The sequence below is a fragment of the Gymnoscopelus braueri genome (assembly GCF_963280865.1).
Source record: "Gymnoscopelus braueri genome assembly, chromosome: 6".
NCBI classification, from domain to species: domain Eukaryota; kingdom Metazoa; phylum Chordata; class Actinopteri; order Myctophiformes; family Myctophidae; genus Gymnoscopelus; species Gymnoscopelus braueri.
The window spans coordinates 41,718,899-41,737,719 of NC_137607.1; the positions used below are offsets into that span (position 1 = coordinate 41,718,899).

Here is an 18,821-nt window from a genome sequence, read left to right on the forward strand (position 1 = left end):
CCGATGGCTTCTCTGGTCCCTGACCGAAGAAGACGGTCAGGGACCAGATACCGCTTACCCTCAACACTCTGACCTTCGTCCATGAGTCGTGGGAAAAGCCGTTCTCCGCCTCCATCTCGGCCTTCAAGCACTCGGACTGCGTGAAGTCCAAGGAGGAGGGCCTGGAATCCATTCCACCGATGGAGAGTGGCTTCGCAGACCACCTTCAATCGGCTGGATCGTCGGGCACCTCCCGCGGGTCAGGGTTCCTGTCGAGGAACGACAGGGACTTCTCCGCCCTGAATCGGAGGGCCTACGCAGTAATGGGCGCCGGGGTACGCACCCTGAATTCCTCGCTCATGATGAGCGGGTCCATGACCTACGTCTTCAAACAGACGAAGGACGCCCCCACCCCGGAGCACATGGAAGAGCTGAGGCGACTCTCCGATGAGTGCCTACACCTCACCAAGGCTGGCTAGACCTATCCCGTATCTCCGACCAGGACCGTAAACAGATCCTGGACGAGCCTATCCGACAAGACGGACTGTTCGGGGATGCGATGTCGGGAATCATCGCCAGGTGGAAACTACGGCGTGAAGAGAGCGAGGCCATGAAGGCCTGTCTCCCCGCTAGGGCACCCCGGGCCACCGCTGCTGCTCCTCGCCGAGCCCCGCCACCACCAGCCCATTCTAACTCACGGCCAATGGCGTCTCCACCACCCCCTGCCAACAGACGATCCAGTGGGTCTGGCCAGGGCGGCCAGCAACCCCGTTTCCGGGGGCCAGGCGGGCGAGATACTACAAGCAGAGGTTCTCTCCCTATTAGAAAAAAGAGCCATAATAGGGGTGCCAAAACATCAGGTCAACAGCGGGTTCTACTCATAGACCGTAAGAAATATGGACAAAGGGAACGGTGACGTCACCCATTGGTTTCTACAGACCGCAAATGAAGCCGATTGTTCAGGAAAGTGAAATCCGCCATCTTTAATATATACCATTGGGCACGTCGGAACTCAACCGCTATTGCTTGAGACCAGACATGTGACCAGGGAACCGGAAAACAATCCCCAAAGAATGCTGTTGGTTGGGTAGCTTGTCAATCAAGAGCGGGGGCGGGGAATGAATGCTATTGGTTGTGTAGGTTGTCAATCAAATCATCCCGCCCCTCCTGGAGCATAGCCTACTTTATCGTCAATTTTAGAATAAATGGGACCATAATTTAGCAAAACGCATATCATGATGATTGAAAGGAGACTTTAAACTAGCGACTGGAAGCATATAGTATTTATGACAATTTTTATTAAGGTAAGAAAATCTAGTCTAAAGTTCATCAAAAACCCAACCTTACAATGAGAGAATATTCCTTCTGACACTTGCAGGGGTAAAACAGCGCCATACAGGCCATTCATATGAACTGTCTCTCTTCCGTATCGGCCTCATTGTAAATATGTCAGGCTGGCCCCTTGGTTCTACTCCCGCTATTTCCTGGTCAAAAAGAAGGGGGGGCGGGCTACAGCTTCGGATTCAGGGTAAAGGTGTACGAGTATACGGTACTGCCCTTCGGCATGTCACTCAGCCCGAGTGTGTTCGTCAAATGTACGATCGCCCCCCCCACCTCCAGAGAGAGGGCATTCGCCTATCTATGTACATAGACGACTGGTTACTGCAAGCAGACCCGGAGGCGCAGCAGTACACGCGGAGAGTAGTGGATCATCTACTGAAACTAGGTTTCAAGATCAACCACGAAAAGAGCGTGTTAATACCAGCGCAGACCACATCCTTTATAAGCATAGCTCTAGACTCGGTGTGGTTTACAGCTCGCCTATCGCCAGAAAGGGTTTGGTCCTTTCAGTCATGCCTTCTGCAGTTCCAGGTGGGCCACAGGGTCACCTTCAGAACATGCATGAGAATGACGGGTCTAATGGCCTCGGCCATCGTGCTAATACGCATGGCGAGGCTGTACACCGTGTGTGTGTGTTAGTCACACAGTGTTAGTCACACAAGAGAGTGTGACGGCCCTCGATCAGTGGAGGGAGTCAGGGTTTCACCTCCAGGGCAGGGAAGTGATCACCACGGATGCCAGCCTAACAGGGTGGGGTGCCACCTACAACGTCAGGATAGCCAGGGGTTTATGGGACCACCGACGTTAGACCCAATACATAAACTACCTAGAGCTCCTGGCCGTGTTTCTGGCCATACGCCATTTTCTCCCATTCCTGCGTGTGCGTCACGTGTTGGTCAAGACAGACAACAAGTCGACGCTGTGTTATATCAACAGGCAAGGAGGCACGAGGTCTTGCGTGCTGCACGAGTTGGCACACAGACTGCTAATCTCGAGCGAACCACGACTGCTCTCTCTCAGAGCGTCACAGGTGGCAGGGCTCCAGAACAGAGGGGCAGACCTGCTATCCGGTGGGAAGTGTCATTACGCGGAATGGTCACTTCACCCCGTCATAGCAGAGCAGATCTGGTCTCGTTTTGGGCGACCTCAGATAGATCTGTTTGCCTCACAAGATGACACAAAATGTCGCTTGTTCTTTTCAGTGAGGGGGACGGCGCCTCTGGGCCTGGACGGGCTAGCGCACGCATGGCCCAGGACACTTCTGTACGCTTATCCCCCGCTATCCCTCATTGCTCCCACACTCGAGAGAGTGAGGATAGAGGGATTGAGGATGATACTGATGGCCCCAGCATGGGGCCACTGGCTCTCAGAAATCACTACTCTACTACAGGATCGTCCTTGGCCGCTACCGTTACGCAGGGACATGCTAGCGCAGGCTGGAGGCGATTTTTTGTGCCCACACCCAGAGGACCTGAGTCTCTGGGCCTGGCGGATGAACCTGGGCCCCGAGGCACTCTTTTGAGTTATGATGTGGGAAGACTCACACCATTCTTTATTTGGCCCCAGTGCCTGTCATTTTGTCCTTTCTACAGGACCTAATGGACAGGGGAAGGGCCTTCTCCACGGTGAAGGTCTACCTGGCAGCCATCTCGGCTTGTCACTTAGGCCTGCGTGACGACACGGTGGGTCAGAACTATCTGGTGAGACGTTCATGAAAGGGGCGAGGCGCCTCCTGCCAGTGGCCAAGTCCCGGGTACCATCCTGGGATTTGGGCCTGGTGCTGGACGCCCTGTCTAGGGCGCCCTTCGAGCCTCTGGGCCAGATTGACCTGCAACACTGAACGCTCAAAACTGCGCTACTGATGGCCTTGGTCTCGGCCAAGAGGATCGGTGACCTCCATGCACTATCAGTGCACGAGGAGTGCATGCAGTTCAGTGAGGGGGCGACGAGGATGGTGCTTAAACCCAGACCTGGGTATATCCCCAAGAACCCTCTAACCTCCTACTCCAGTAGTGGCACTTTGCCCCCGGAAGGATTGCGGGCGCATTCCACCAGGGGAATGGCTGCTTTTAGAGGTGTCTCTATTCAGGCCATTTGTGATGCTGCCAGCTGGGCTTCGCCCAGCACATTCGTGAGGTTGTACAGTTTGGATGTTACTGCACCCTCAGTGGCGCATACAGTCCTAAACGTGGCCTCCAGGCTCCAGGCAGTATCTGGGACACTGTTTAGAGTTCTCTATTCAGGCCCTAAGGTGTGCCGCAGGCCGAGCTTCACCTCTGACCTTGGTAGGTTTTTACGGGTGGGACGTGACTGCGCCTTGGGGGCGCATACGTTCCCACGCGTGGCCTCCAGACACCGGGCGGTACCTGAGGCTGTGACCTCTGACTTCGGGATAACAATACGGGAGTTTATCAAATTCGCTCCCATAGGCGAAACTCGAAGCAATATATAGAAATATAACTAGAGGTTACTAGCGTAACCCCGGTTATATGATACATGTAGCGAGAGTTTCGCCCACAACATCCTTCTTGTTAGGAGAACGAGAAGGAAAACGATTATCTTGAAAAGGAGGAAGTAGATGTCTCCTGGGGAGGGCGGGACCTCCAGACAGGAAAGACATCTAAGTCCAGCCAATCAGAGTACTGCCCGGAGAGTATCAAGTAATGCTTTTATGTTCACGCCAGAGGGCGCTCTCCCATAGGCGAAACTCTCGCTCCATATATCATATAACCGGGGTTAGGTTAGTAACCTATAGTTACGCAATAACTCGAGGCACTTGGACACTATACCCGACGTTTGCATCATACGCTCTAGCTTTGATTGCCTTTCAATAAAACCATATTTGATAGACATAATTATCACCCACATGTTACTGATTAAAGAGAATGTTATATTACTGTAATCCGTTCTTTATTTCCTGCGCAATGGATTAATAAAACTGAAGTGTGTATTTTGGAGCGAATGGCACTGCGAAGCACAAATCATTGTCTTCTTTGAATAGACTATCATCTTATCCTATAATACATTGCAGATAAGTCCTGTCTTCCGTCATCATTCACTCATTCACTCATTCACTTCCATTATCATTGTTTCCATTCCATTAACACAACCACAACATATCACTGTCACTAACCACACAAGCCACAACGTGCATGATTAATTGACAGGTGCCGTAGGCTACTTTTCATTGCTCACCACACATTTGCCTCCTCGGAGCATAATTAATTGCGAACAGCACAAACTGACAACATTACGGGTACACCATTTTGTTCCCTTTAGCGTGAGCACCGCCGAGCCAAACCGAAACCAACACGACGCAGCCGCTATTGAAATCTCCCCGCAACAACAACACACGCGCCCACCTCGCTTCAACCCGCGCCGTTGCTTTCACTTTAGTCATGTCTCTATCACACCACACTCACGGTAATATGTCCGTCATTCACGTGCCATGTACATCCCAAAGACAACCAACACCACGCAGCCGCTTTTGTAATCTCCCCACAACAACAACACACGAGTCGGCATCTGGGTTGCCACGTCAGGGTTGACAAGCAGACAGGTCTGTGTTGCCAGATGTGCGCCAGAAACAAGCAACCACCTTCATGAAAAAAAAAATGGTGGTGTAAAATGTCAGAGCACACCCCCTTGTGGAGTAGCGAATTTTCAAGTCAAGTGATGCATAATATCATTAACCCATGATTTGAAAGTTGGTGGGAGTTTTTCTTTCCATTTAAGCAGTATCAGACGCCTAGCCAAAAGTGATGCAAAGGCTATCATATTCCTTACTTGGTGACTAATCATCTCTTTCTTGGGGAACAACTCCAAACACTGCAATAGAAGCAGAAGGTTCTATGTTTCCCCCCCATTTTTAACCTGTATATTCTACTGTTAATATTCTACTGCATTACCGCAGTAGATAATGCTAGACTATTCTGTGTGAGTGGGCCCTATCTCCCGACCAGCGCTATCCCTTGGCACAACCCGCTAATTACGCACAAGGCACCTAATTCTCCACTAGGCTCTGTGATTCTAATTTTCCTATAATCAGTGAGTGTCAATTCCTTGTGTCAATTGTGTTTACATAAGATGAAAGTCTATTCAAAGAAGACAATGATTTGTGCTGCACGATGTCATTCGCTCCAAAATACACACTTCAGTATTATTAATCCATTGCGCAGGAAATAAATAACGGATTACAATCATATAGCATTCTCTATAATCAGCAATATGTGGGTGATAATAATTATGTTTTATCAAATATGGTTTTATTGAAAGGCAATCAAAGGCTAGAGAGTATGATGCAAACGCTGTGTATAGTGTCCAAGCGCCCCATTGCAATGAGTTTTCAGCACACGTCTGAATTAAGTTATTGTGAATGTGATTGTCATTACAATTTTACTGTAATCCACAAAAGTGTGACTGTTAATTCCTTGTGTGAATAAGTTGTTTTTATCAGCAGTTTTCAGTTAAGCTTATCAAAGACAAATAAAATATTGTTTGATCTGCGTTTGCTTAACCACACAGACCATTCAGTTTAATTAATCCTGTTTGAAGGTCAAAGTCACACGATTCACGAGAGCATTTGGCGATAAAATCATGTTTGTGCAACAAACGGTGACATTTGTAGTATTTGTGGTGCAATGGGTGTCAGTGAAATTGTTTTGGCTCACATGAGGATATATTTTTGATATGTGTTATATACATATTTTTGATAAAAGAGTCATTTTGGTGCATTCATGAGGGGATATAAAAAAAAACATAATGGCCATTTGATATACTGTACGTATGAAGAGTATATTTTTGTTACATTCATGAGGAGGGTGTATATACACACACACACACACACACACACACACACACACACACATACTGTACATACATGGCTTATGGCATAGCGGCCAGCAGGTAATTATGTATTTGTGGAAAAGGAGTGGGAGTTATTCATCTTCGTCTTTACGTAAACATATTAATTTAATATGTAATACGACTTTTCTTTTAGTTTTTATTTGCACTTTGAAACAAACAAAAAAATTATACTTAAAAACGAGCACCCTGATAGATTTGTGTTTATATTAGTAGCGTCCTGTCAAGTTCTCCATAAAGAGCTAGATGAATAGCAGTTGGACTAACCGTTTATTATTTGAGATGTAGCAGGTTCTATATACACATGTTGGTTTTTAGTTTTTTATGTTTAGTCGTCTTGTATGTTGGAAATTGTATGAATGGTATGGAACCAAACTAGTAAAGGTGACTTTAGTGACTGAGTATCATGTAATGAATGGGAAAAGATCATTAGGAAAATGTACCTGTATGCACCTGGGCAGAGGTAATAATCAAATATCAATAACTGACAATAAGGACCTGCGCTATATCTATAAGTCATTCACGCAAACAATTGTTTGTAATAACTTTGTTTTCATAATTAAATAACATTCTGCATTCATAAAGAATTCTCTGACTTCGGCTTTACAGAAATAAAACAACATTGCTGCAGGTGAACGGGTTCAGGGTATGGGAAGGCATTGCGGGCTCCCCATTGGCTTAAGAATAGCCAATGAGGAGTTTGTAACGAGAAAGTGATGAAAAAGTCAGTACTAGTGCATCGACTGAATATAGACCAGCTTGCACTTCACACACTGGGTGAAAAGCAATGATTTTGGGAGGGTATTCATCAGGCATACCCCTGATACTTACGGGAGTATGTGTGTGTAAGTTGCCCTCATTCATTAATGTACCACCTCCCACATACCTCCCACATGTCCAGGTAAATGTACCATTTCTGAGACATTCATTTGCATTTACCCCCTGTGGTGTCTGCCAGCAAGGACCTCACACACCCCACCCCTCCCACCACTCCCACCCCAACCACTTCTGAGCATGTGCAGAAAACCACATTTGATTGGAAGCTGTGGCTTATAACCCCACCCACCCACCCCACAATTCTGCATGCTAATTCCCCATTGGGAGGGGTGGTTCATAGTTCCCCACCCCCACCTACACTAATTTATTTATTTATTTATTTATTTATTTATTTATTTATATATATATATATATATATATATATATATATATATATATATATATATATATATATATATATATATATATATATATATACACACACATACACATACACAATATAGAAAAACAAATAGGCAGAACTCATGTAATTATGTTTATTGATCCAAAAAAAGAAAAACATTATTTATACAAAACAATGGAACAGGAGCACACAGATAAAATCAAATGTTTCAAAGAATCCCTGGATTTTGTTCCAGGGACCCCAGAAGCAAAGATTTGAGTCTAATCTTGGGTTAAATTGGGTTAAAATTGGGTGAAATTCGTGTCTACATATTTACACTAGTACCTGAGATAAGATGTGTGCGTGAAGATAGCAACAATTTATACTGTGCATGATATACTTATGGACGTTAGTTAAGGTGCTTAGGGGAAAAAAACACAATAAAAGACAAAAGTCAAGTGCGTTATACATGGGATTAAGGTGCAAAATGTCATTGTGTGTCGACCGCATAATCCACATAAAGTAGACTGACACTGGTATATAGTCAGCAAGTAGTGCCATGAGGGGAAAAAAGTCACTTATACTTGTGTAAAAAAAAATCAAATAAAATCTAATAAAAAGGTGCTGATGCACCCAAAAATAAATACAAAAAGGCAGCAAGGCATCCAATTAAATGTCTGACACTATACGCCGCTGGAGTTCCCAAATATATATCTTGGGTGTCCTTGCTGTGTCCTACAGCTGGAGGAGTGTAAAAGACCCGTTATAGTCCTCGAACTCGTCAACCACAAGCATTGTGTTCTGGAGAACGCGGGGTCTGGAACGAGGTCCTGGGGGTCTTCTTTCCTGGAGCTCCTTGCACAGCTTTGAAAGCGCTGAACTTCTTCCTGGTGGAGGTCTGATAAACCATACTGGCAAACCATCTTCGAAGCCATCTTCCTCATCAGACATGAGCTCTTTGGTTGCAGTACTGTTCCAGAGAATTTCCTCAGCAGGCCGCAACACGGATCTCCTGCCCTCAAACAACTGTAAAAAAACCAACACAAAAAAAATAGAATTACAATTAAACCACAAAACTAAGAAATTGTTTTAACTGTGTGAGTGAGGCCTACCAAAACTGCTCTCCTCACTTACCCGTAATTTTCTCTGTCGTGTCCTCATAGACTACTGTACCTTTGCTTTCTCCTGTGCATAAGAAATACAGGTTTGCTGGCTTCTGCAGGTCTAGCCCACTCTATTAAGATGCAAATAGCTTATGTGAATACTGTGAGTGTATTATGCATGTGCGCTTACCTTTTATAAAAACAGGATCAACATTACAGAAACTAATGCTTAGTTCTCCTAAAAGATGAGCCGCAACATCAATATTATGTGGAGAATTTACCCTGTTGGAAGAGAAGAACCGTGTTAGTTTTTATCAATTTTTTCTTTATCAGTTAAAACATTTCACCAGGACAGGAACCCAATCCACAGGCCTACCTCCCCCCACTATCCCCCACTACAAATCGAATCGGGGGCAAGGTCTCCCCTTACTAAAGCATGATTGTGATATAGTTGAATTTAGTTACTTACGCTTCTTTTGGATTGTATTTGTGGTTATTCTTCTCCGAGTTGTGTAGATGCCTCACAGCTTCCTGTAAACAGCATGATTATAAAAGGTTAATTTGAGGAAATCAATGCTTTTGGCAAAGCACCAAAGGAATACCAAAACGCTCGCCCCAAAACACATGCAAGTAGCAGTATACTTAAATGATCAAAGTAAAAGTACATCATTTCTTGCTGAATTTGCGAGCCTTAAACAAAAAGAAGAAAGAAAGAAAAAAGAAGAAGAGAGTGTGTACTGGAGATTACCTGTTAAAACTCCGAAAGGTCCTCACACATGTACCCCTGGATGCCAACAACTGTAAAATATATAACAGCAATTAAAACTCAGAAAACTTCAACTGAAACAGGAGTTCACAAAAATAGTTAAATGAAGAAGAAGAGTGTGGGTGTGTACCTTTTAAAACTTCCTCGTCAACAGTGGGGAAAACAATGGAAATCTCCCTGCAAATATAATTTTAGGGGTTAGTGGGATGAAGCAATGCTTTTCCATTGTATTCAATGTATCCACAGTAAAGACAAACTACAAAGCTTTAGTTACAAACATTTATAAAGTCTGTGTATTTTACTATTACTGCATTATGCTGACAAATTAAATCATGGCATATGAATTGACTAGCCACTTAGCTAGGCCACATGTTTTAAAACAATCTGAGCTCATACAGGTAAAGAAACACTAGCTTACAACTGATCAAACAAACTGTAGAGAACTGATCAAAGTAAATACAATAAACAGTAAAACCTACTAATGATTTACAATTAGATAAAATAGCAGCTTACCATTTACAAAGCTAGTCCGAAAACATCAACAGGCCAGCAGTACAATGTGAGTAGAATGAATTCACCCAACCGCCCAAACAGTTCGAAAGTTTGAAATCTCTGTTTGGACGAATCTGATTGGATAGACACACAGGTTCCCCTCCCACTTTGAAATGTGCATGTTAAATGTTGGCAGTCAGAGAGAGAGAGAGAGAGAGAGAGACTGGAAATAAACTATTTACTAGGTTTAGTTAGTTTTAACAAGTTAAAAGTTATGTAGAGGTACTAATACTTTGCACTAAACAACAAGCACAAAAAAAAGTACTGACATTTTATACTTAAGTAAAAGTAGTGTAATGTAGAAATACTCTTACTGTTACAAGTAAAAGTCCATAACATTTTGTTCTTTTGAGCACTACTGGGCCTAGACTAGAAAACAAACTAAATAGTTTAACCACATGACTGGTGGTAACCTGTATTTTTAGCATTGATGGCAGAAGTACTCAGATATTTTACTTAAGTAAAAGTAGCAATACCACAATATAAAAATACTAATACTAAAAATAATAAAACAAGTAAAAGGCCTGTGTTCAAAATGTTACTTGAGTAAAAGTAGAAAAAAGTATTCAAAATATACTTAAAGTACCAAAAGTGAAAGTATTAAAATGTTTGAAAATAGCAGATCTACAAGCTTGTAGATTGGCTATTTTCAAATAGCCTATGCATAAAATAGGGCTAAAGTGGTTAATGTGGTGATAGAGGCGGTGCTCCTATATTGTTGCAGAGACCTGAACCCATCAACACCTTTCATGCAAATGTTGTGCCTGCATGTAAATCTCTACCCCTAAAATACACACGAAAACACACATAAAGTAAGCCTTGTTTGTGATATCATTTTAACCATTTAATGACCCTTAAACGTACTTGGTAAAAGTACAAAAGTATTGGTATCAAAATGTGCTTAAAGTACCAGTACTAAAATGTTTGAAAATAGACGATCTACAAGCTCGGCTATTTTCAAATAGCCTAGGTATAAAATAAGGCTAAAATGGTTAATGTATGTTTTATAATGTAACCATTTATATCTGCAAAGTAATAGTAACTAAAGTTTTCAAATAATTGTAGTGGAGCAAAGTATATTTGCCCCAAGACTGCACTCTGATCTGTGTGTGTGCACACACACACACACATATCTCACTCATTGTTTTTAATCAGTAATTGTGCAATAGTTTGTGTTCTTATTCTCTCTCTCTCTCTCTCTCTCTCTCTCTCTCTCTCTCTCTCTCTCTCTCTCTCTCTCTCTCTCTCTCTCTCTCTCTCTCTCTCTCTCTCTCTCTCTCTCTGCCCCCCCCCCACTCTGAACCCCACACCTCCCATTGTTTGAACAAACCTCTAATTTGCATATGTAAGGAAGTTTCCCTAGCAGAGAAAAGAGAGATGCATATCCAGGTATCTTAAAGGCATTTGAAGGTAAACAGTCCTCTCCCGCATTCATTGAAAAACTCCCACCAATCATTTATGTTGGGTGGATGTATGCCTTGCCCACGTATCCAGGTATATCACCTTTTTCACCCAGTGACACAAGCTGGTAAAAACAGGAAATAAAAGCAGATTTGTTGGCAGATTCAGAGGTGGAATACGGTAACCATGGGAATAACTGAACATCATATGTACATACTATCTGTCCAGGAGGGTTAGCCTTGCCACATTAGCTGTTAGCCAAGCAAATAGTTGCTAGTTTTGCAAACCAGACATAAAGGCTACTAGTACAAAACATTAAATAATTGACAAATCGATGTAAACATTTCCATCAAATAACACAGAGAGACACACAGAGGCAGCCAACGTGTCAATTTACTACGGTACAAAATCATATCAAAATAAGAATCCATTACCATATGTATAGTCTTGATTGAATACAGTACAGCAGGCACAATTACGCAAGCAATGCGTAAAAGGGTAACAAAAAATGCATTCAATTCATAATCAAGATATGCAAGACATACAATGCAATTCATCATCAATATACAAGCTAGCTATACAGTATATCTCTGCTGTCCAGCCCGAACCTGCTAACTCCAAAACGCTCATTGTTCAGGAAAAACAAAATAGGCCTATACGTTTTTCAGGAAATGAAGAAAACCTTATATTTTTAAAACAAAGCAATACTGCCTCATCAAAGTTGGTATAGTGACTTTATATATCGTCAGATACTTGCATGTGTCATTATATTATCACCAAATCCAGCGCAAGTGGAGATAGTAGTTTCAGACGAGCAGAAATCAAGCTGAAATGGAGTTAGGTGTCCAAACAACAATAGCTCCACTTGCTGCTGAGGGAGAGGTTTCAAAAGGGTACAAATTTCCAAAAGCTAACAATGGATCTTCAAGCTCACAATGCATCACAACAACGTGTGAATGAATGCCCTGATGCTTCATGACACTTATATAGGCCAACAATAATAAACAGGACTTTAAATATTACAAATACTTTTGCAAAGAGGGGTTCACAGAATTGGAGTTTCAGTAGAACTAGCGCGAGTCACGACAGAAATGCTATCAACTCCTTTCTTCTTGTCACATTGCTCTCTTCATTAAACACTTCATAGATTTTAGAAATATAATTACTTGTTTTCATAACATTAGCGTCAGTGCTAAGTTTGATAAACAGGTACACTGCATAGTTTTAACAGACTACGGGGAGTTTGTTTACATGATACTCCTCCTCGTTCACTGCGCAGCGCGCTCTGTTCTGTGTTGTGAAAAGGCTGCAGCAGTGTAGAGAGTGGGAGTTGTTTGTTTTTGACGGACAGTTTGAGGATCCAATGGAGTTGGGAGGTTTCGTCAGAGGCGCTTTTTAATACTTTTCATTGGTTCAAATGTTTAGATTTATTTATTTTTTTTTACATTTTTACTTTACACGTAAAGGGTGTTCAATAGAGCATCGCAGTTCCCGCCCCCTCCTGGTGCCGGAAGAAAAAACTCAATGCATTTTTCCCATTGACATTTCCAAAAATATTTATATCTATTAATTTAAGCCTCGAATCAAGCCATCATGACATGACATGAATCATGACCATAAAACGTTTGATTCTGTGATTTATTTATTTTTTAAACGGCAAAACAAGGGTATTTATTAAATATAGTATATCATATAATTAAATATAAAATAAAATAAAATCACAGAAAAAAACGTTTTATGGTCATGATTCATGTGATGTCATGATGGCTTGATTCGAGGCTTAAATTAATAGATATAAATATTTTTGCAAATGTCAATGGGAAAAATGCATTGAGTTTTTTCTTCCGGCACCAGGAAAAACCAGGAAGTGGGCGGGAACTGCGATGCTCTATAGCGTTGATTTATGAAAAAAAAAAAAAAAAGCTGAAAATGGAGTATGAGCACACACACAGATGCATGTGCACAGTGCACACGCATTAGAACTATTAACATTTTGTCTCCTCTACCAATGTACTGGAGCTATAGGCCTATCTACTTTATTTGCTAACATTAAAGTGTCTCATATTTAAAGTTTTAATAGAAAAAAATAATAAACCTGGCAATATAGACCTACAAATGTTATATTTGGGTGAATCTGTAAATATGCTAGAATCTGGAAGGCCAGGAGGAAGACATCTATTAAACAGTGTATGCAGCTTTATACTCCAGTCGATGAAGACAGGAGCCAATCACCTGCGAGGTTCAACCTACTAGTTACCAGTCACACCCAGATACCACTCATTCACCATTAACACAGCTGGTACTGAATAAGTAAGTAAGTAAGTACATTTTATTTATAAAGCACCTTTCGAAACAGTGTTACAAAGTGCTGTACAATGGAACACAAAATACACACAATTAACAAGATACAAACAGGGTATTATAGTACAAAATAGTGAAAAAGTACAAAACAGCAAGGATAAAAACAAAGCATTGACCTATGTGAGTCAGGTAAAACTTCATAGGCTTACGAAACAAATGTGTTTTAAGCATGCTCTTAAAACCTTCAACAGACTCAGCATTTTTTAATGCCAGGGGAAGGGCGTTCCACAGTGTGGGAGCAATCACTGCAAAGGCCCGGTCACCCTTTGTTTTGAGATTGGACGCGGGTATCTTCAAAAGGCCTTTGTCAGAGGACCTTAGGGATCTCACATTGTCCTTAGGGGGCAGTAGGTCAGTAATATAAAGTGGGGCTAGCCCATGTAGTGCTTTATAAGTGGTTAACAACATTTTAAAATCTATTCTGGACTTAATTGGTAGCCAGTTAAGTGCGGCTAACACTGGTGTTATGTGTGCTCTGCGGTTGGTGTTGGTGAGAATTCTGGCCGCCGTGTTCTGTACTAGTTGAAGTCGGGATAGTGACGCACGGCTCAGAGTGGTGTAGAGTCCGTTGCAGTAATCAAGACGGGAAGTGACAAATGCGTGCATGATTTTTTCCAGGTCTTGAGACGTGAGAATTGATTTTATTTTATTAATGTTGCACAGATGGTAAAAACATGACTGAGTTACCTTTTTAACATGGAACTCAAAGTTCATCTGGTTGTTGAAAAAGACACCCAGGTTCTTTGCTGTCTGTTTGACATTAGTAGCCAGTGGACCAAGGGACAGCCCAATTACATCTGAGCTAAACTCAGGGCCTATGATGAGGATTTCAGTTTTATCTGGGTTAAGTTGTAGGAAATGTTGTGCCATCCGATTGTTAATACCGGTTAAACAGTCATGCATGACTGTGAGTTTACTGAGGTTGTTTTGCTTGAATGAGAGATACAGCTGATCATCAGCGTAGCAATGATATGACATACCTTCAAAGCTGTTAATGAGAGTACCAAGGGGGAGCATATATAGGGAGAACAGGACTGGACCAAGTATGGAGCCCTGGGGGACCCCACAGGTCAAGGGAGCTGAGGAGGACACATAACTGTCAACAGCGACAGCCACACTTCTCCCTGACAAATAGGAGGAGAACCATTCCAGGGCTGACCCGTTTAATCCCACCCACTGTTGAAGCCTATTTAGAAGGATGGAGTGATCGATTGTGTCAAACGCTGCGCTTAAGTCGAGCAGCAGCAGCACTGAACACTCACCAATTTGATACAATTGACCATGGAATACTCCTAAAACAAATGGAAGCATATGGTGTCAGAGGGGTGGTTTTTGACTGGCTGAAAAGCTATATAGAAAATAGGCAGCAATTCGTACAGTTGGGCCATCATAAGTCCAGGTGTCTTAATATTTCCTGTGGTGTCCCTCAGGGGTCAGTCTTGGGCCCCAAACTATTTATCTTATATATTAATGATATTTGTAGAGTTTCTAATGACTTACATTTTTTTGTTTTTGCTGACGACACAAATATATTTTGTTCTGGGGATGACCTGAAGCAGTTTATTGTGCACTTATCCTACCATACTTGAACTATTGTGTGGAAGTATGGGGTAACAACTATAAGAGCTCCCTAAAAAGGATATGCACACTTCAAAAAAGAGCAATAAGGATAGTTCACAATGTTGGTTATCTTGAGCACACAAATACTTTGTTTTTACAGTCAAATATCAAAACATTTATGGACCTTGTCAATTTTAAATCTGTATTGATGGTTTTTAAAGCAAGGAATTATTTACTCCCAAAGAACCTTCAGAAAATGTTTAAAGATAAAGAAGTAGGAAGTGTTCGGAGACTGGGCTAAGACAACAGACAAATTGTGCAATGTAATAATTTGTAACCCTTCAGATCACACGTCTCCGCGCGTCCGTTGAATTGGTGAAATTAAGAGCAGACAAGACTGTCAAAATTAAGTGTATTTAATAATAAAGCAGTAAGTTAAAATAATTACAGATTGAATATAGAAATGTACTTAACAGAGATCTCTGGGCTCCCCATTAACTGGCCTTAGCAGCAACAAGTTACTTCGAGGTCAGTTCATTCAGGTCTGAGCCCCGCTATGTCTCCCTGGAGCCTTTATATACTGTATGTCCTATGTTATAATAAAAAGTTGTCAATAGAAGTCATCAACAGGTGTCGCTGTTGGTCCACCATAGTTCTTCATCAGGGCGTGCAGATGGGCCTCATCCCTGTGCTGATTTGCGAGCTGAATCATGACCTTGGATCCCACGGGTCCAGCCACCTCCCACAGGTTCTCTTCCCAGGGTGTGCGAGTGGCCCCCCTTGATTTACAGGTTCAGCCGAAGACCTTGGGTTCTCACAGGCCGAGTCCCTCGCACCTGCGGAATGCAAGCACAACCTCCCTAAAAAGTAGATGCTGATACCATTGTAATCCTCTCTTTCTCACAGTGTCGGCCCAGAGTGGGAGTGAATTTTGTCTACTGGGAGATAACACACAGAGTTCCGCTATGCGAATAGATAATATTTATCACCATAACTGTACTTCTAAGAATATAATACTAACAGGGCTATAATGATTTCATAGGGTAATAATTTTTTTTCTTTCGGTGTATATATGAACAACAATGAAACAATAGTAGTGAAGACACACACATATGATCTTAATAACTAAAGCTTAAAAGGATATAAATTGCCATCAGAAGATATGACCTAAGAAGGAAGGAAGACTTACAGCAGCCTTTTGCTCGCACTACACAAAAAAGTGTATTTCAGTCTGCGGGGTTACACTGTGGAATGAACTCCAGGAAGAAAGAAAACAAAGCAATAGTATGCCACATTTTAAACATCAATATAAGAAAAGCCTTTTTAAGAAGTATAGTAATGAGGAGGGAAATTTTAATGTGAATTGTTGATGGTGATGGATAGGTTTGTGCATGGTGAAGTTGTATTGAAGTACAAATGTATACATTTGTTTTTTCTATTAGTTTTTTTCTTTTCAAGATATTGTTTCTAATAAGATTTTGTGTAAATATGAAACTGTAATAGGGGGTAGGATATTTTATAAGCATTAGCTTCTTCCTGCTCCTTTTGATTTATTGCTCAATGAGATAGTTGAAACAGTTTTTAGAATATTTTGTATTCTTTACTTTATTGTTTTATTGTGACTTTTTTATTGTATGATGTTCGAAACAAATAAAACGAAACGAAACGAAACCAACATCAGCCCTCATGAGGATGTCACTAGAGAGGAGTGCAGTTTCAGTGCTGTGCTTCTGGCTGAAGCCGGACTGAAACTGTTATTGTTATTAAGAAAATGTAAAAGTTGATTACAGACAACCTTTTCTAAGACTTTAGAAATGAACAGGAGTTTGGAGATTGGTCTATAATTGGAGTGAACTAGTGGATCGAGGCTTGTTTTTTTTAGGAGTTGTTGGATAATGGCATGCTTAAAGTGATCAGGCACACAACCAGAGGATAAGGAGCTATTGATGATGGATAAAAAGTAGGGGCTTAGACAGTTAAAAACATATTTTAAGAGTGCAGTAGGAATGGTGTCAACAGGACTAGAGGAGGGGTGCATATGTGACACGATTGGTGAACGATCATCCAAGGAGATCATATTAAACTGGGACAGTGAGGGGACTAGAGGAGGATGGTCAACTAGGTGCTACTAGGTGGTGTTATCTTGGATCTTATATTGTCAACTTTGTTCAGAAAGAAAGATAAGAATTGTTCACAATCATCGTCAGAGAAGACCTGAACTGGGGGGCGGGGGGGCTGGGTTAACCGGAGTATTAATGACGGCAAAAAGTGCTTTTGGCTTATTCTTATTAAGATTGATCAGATTTGAGAAATATGCCGATCTTGCATCCTCAATTTTATGATTAAAAGCAGACAGCAGTTCCTTCATATGGATGAAGTGGACTGTCTCCTTGGACTTTTTCCACCGCCGCTCTATCTTTCTGCATTCCCTTTTTAGGCTGCGGATGTCATCGTTCATCCATGGGGATGAATTAACGGCACCAGCGCATTTCTTTTTTATTTTGAGGGGGGCAACTACATCAAGGGTAGACAGACATAAATTGTTAAAATGGCAGACGAGGTCATTGGTGGCAGTTGGAGCTGTTACATCATTACTAAGGGCTGAAAAAGCAGAGCAAAATGTTTCAGCAGAGGAGCTGTTGAGAGGGCGGGAGCGGATAGAACGTATGATGGGTTGGGTCTCAGCAGTAAAATCTATGTTAAAAAGGATATATTTGTGGTCGGAGAGAAACAACTCACCCAAACATAAATTATTGAGGTTCACGCCCATTGTGAAAACTAAGTCCAGTGTGTGACCATGGTCATGCGTTGGCCCAGACACATGCTGAGTCAGATTTAGCGATGGAGTAAGGCTCATAAACTCAAGTTGTCGGAGGGATTGTTAATGTGATAATTGAAGTCTCCTGTCAGAATCAAGTTATCAAATTTCATAACAACCGATGATAAAAATTCTGAGAATTCAGTTAAAAACTCGCTTTATTATTAGTCATTATTATGCACTACATTCACAAGCAGTGATATATCTTATAGGCCTACTGGTATTGCTAACAAAACAAAACGTTTTTTTTTTTTTTTTTAAATCTGTTTATTGTAGTTTTTTCCTCTCACACAGGCATTTTTCAGAAATTGAAAACAGGATTTTGTTTATTCAGATTTCAGCATGATCACAGATGTTTAAAAAGACAGGTGCCATTAAAAACACTGAATTATTTTGCTGATTACAATATAAAACTTCAAATCTAAAAAATGCAATTGCCTATCTAAAAATCTAGTAACATAAAACAATCTAACATCCACTATCATTTAAAAGTCTGCACATATATGGGATTGGTGATTTCTTGTATCTCTCAGTTCGGCAATGTAGAGTGTCCAGGTCATCTCCATTCCTTGTTTGGCGACCAGAGATCTCCTTCCTGAGGCAGGGTAGCCAGTTTCTGAAGTTGGACTTAAACAGCTTCCTGGCAAAGTCGAGACACAGTTGAGTGCGCCTCTCTGCTAGGGTGCACAATGTGAGGCTGCGGAGAGCCTCTATGTATCCCGAGTACCTCCGGCCAAGTATGATTTTGCAAGCCCGTTTCTGAACTCTTTCCAGTCTTTTCGTCTGGTCAGCAGTTAAGGAACTGTGCCAGACTGGGACTGTATACTCCAGCACCGGACGCACATAGCCTGTGTAGATCGAAACCAATTCAGGGTCTTGGACCCCAAATTTCTTCAGGCGACATAGGACGAAAAGCTT

The 18,821-nt window shown here is 41.8% G+C and overlaps 1 long non-coding RNA gene across 1 annotated transcript; it reads right to left on the minus strand.

Annotated features, from left to right (window-relative positions):
- Positions 1 to 7,513: 7,513 nt before the first annotated feature.
- On the minus strand, positions 7,514 to 9,266 carry LOC308087586. The gene is made up of 4 exons (XR_013933352.1): positions 9,194 to 9,266; positions 8,915 to 8,976; positions 8,636 to 8,727; positions 7,514 to 8,368 (listed from the first exon to the last, which is right to left on the minus strand). It is a non-coding gene; the product is annotated as an uncharacterized lncRNA (long non-coding RNA).
- Between the last annotated feature and the right edge of the window lie 9,555 nt (positions 9,267 to 18,821).